The sequence below is a fragment of the Primulina tabacum genome, chromosome 12 (assembly GCF_025594145.1).
Source record: "Primulina tabacum isolate GXHZ01 chromosome 12, ASM2559414v2, whole genome shotgun sequence".
Classification (NCBI taxonomy): domain Eukaryota; kingdom Viridiplantae; phylum Streptophyta; class Magnoliopsida; order Lamiales; family Gesneriaceae; genus Primulina; species Primulina tabacum.
Window position 1 is genome coordinate 6,053,417 of NC_134561.1, and position 2,349 is coordinate 6,055,765.

Consider the following 2,349-nt stretch of genomic DNA (forward strand, 5'->3'; position numbering starts at 1 on the left):
GTCTCACAACTGGAACCAAAAAAAACTGATGAAACTCTTGCTGATCCTAACTGGATAAATGCTATGCAAGAGGAGCTAAATCAATTTACTCATAACAATGTCTGGGACTTAGTTCCAAGACCAGTTTATAAAACAATTAGAGGTACAAAATGGGTATTCAGAAATAAAATAAACGAAGATGGTTCAGTTGCACGCAACAAAGCAAGATTGGTAGCACAAGGATATAGGCAGGAAGAAGGAATTGACTATGATGAAACATATGCACCGGTTGCAAGACTGGAAGCAATCAGAATGTTCCTTGCCTATGCATCATTCAAGAACTTCAAGGTCTATCAAATGGATATAAAAAGTGCATTTCTGAATGGTCAATTGCAAGAAGAAGTGTATGTTGAACAACCTCCAGATTTTATCAATCACTCTTTTCCTGATCATGTCTATCATTTGAACAAAGCTTTATATGGTCTTAAAGAAGCTCCAAGAGCTTGGTATGAGACACTTTCAAAATTCTTAACTGATCATGATTTTACTGTTGGATCAGTTGACAAGACCTTGTTCAAATTTTCTAAAAATGATCATATTTTACTTGTGCAAATTTATGTTGATGATATCATATTTGGGTTAACTAACCCCAAATTATGTGAGAAATTTGCTAAGGTAATGCAGGACAAATTTGAGATGAGCATGGTGAGTGGACTGACATTTTTCCTCTGTCTGCAAGTGAAATAACTGGAAACTGGTATCTTTAACAGTCAGACCAAATACACGAAGGAATTGCTCAAGAAATTGGCATGGAAACATGTTCAGCTGCAAGCACTCCCATGAGTTCATCAATTAAACTGGACAATGATCAAGGGGGAATATCAGTTGAGACGGCACTTTACAGAGATTTAATAGGTTTATTATTTTACCTAATTGCTAGTCGTCCTGATATTGTGTTTACTGTTTGCATGTGTGCTAAATTTCAAGCAAATCCTAAGCAATCGTATTTTACTGTTGCCAAAAGAATTTTAAAATATTTAAAAGGAACTCAAAATGTGGGATTATGGTATGCTAAATACTCTTCTTTCAATTTAGTTGGATATTCAGATGCAGATTATGCAGGATGTAAGCTAGATCGTAAAAGCACCAGTGGATCATGTTAGTTTCTAGGAGACAGACTGATCTCTTGGTTCAGCAAGAAGCAAACATCCATAGCCACTTCCACAACTGAAGCAGAATACCTTGCTACTGGAAGCTGTTGTGCCCAACTGCTCTGGATTCAGCAACAACTGAAAGATTATGGAGTTGATGCTAAAGAATCTCCCATATTTTGTGACAATACGAGCACGATAGCAATAACTTATAATCCAGTTCTTCACTCAAGGATCAAGCACATTGATGTCAGACATCACTTCATCAGAGATCATGATCTGAAGAAAGCTATCAAACTGGAATATGTGTCAACTGAACAACAAGCTGCTGACATTTTCACCAAACCATTGGTCGAGACTAAGTTTTCTCACTTTCGCAATATACTTGGTTTAATTGATTTATCTTAATCAGTTTTATTGTTGTTTTGTCAGTTGTTGTTCATTCAGTTTGTCATTTATTATTTAAATTCTTATCAACTGATTTTATTTAAGTCACTCATCAGTTCATATATTCAGTTCGTTCACCGTCTGTCAACTGATGTCAGTTATTAATTATTCAATTATTGTATTCAGTTAGTTAATTATTTATCAACTGATGTAAGTGCGGTTTTTGCAGAAAGTAAAGAGACAACAATAATGCAAAACAAGATTTTATTAAGCATGAAATCGAATCCATACAACATTATTCAGTTGCCTCCCTACATCTTCTTGCCAATCATTTAACCAATTTACAAGTTCTTGGCTATGCAGTTCTCTGACAAATGAAAAATTAGAGAACTTCTCAAGCTGATGTCATTCTTTCCACAGCATCACATGCCACAGAACTATAGCAGTGACAAGCTGAGAAACGTTTCGGACGTTAAAACGCATGAAATACTTTCTGGATACAGCTCTTTTTTGAGTAGTGGGAACTGGGCCGTGTCTCCAAATAGACTGAAGTTCTTGGACTTTAATCCAAGAAGACATCACCTTCAACCAGACAAACTCTTCGATGTCTTTCTTCACATCTTCCAGTTCTCGTGCCCTTTGTGTCAAAATGTGATGATTGCTGCTACAAGCTTCTGAAATGATTGAACCAGACTCACTGGACAAACAGACACACTCGACATATTGAATTGTTATTATCTAACATTGTTTTCATCTTACTTATAGACAGGTCTCATTTAATATTGAAGAAGATGAAGAGACTCAAGTCAACTGAACCGTCTTTTGACTCATA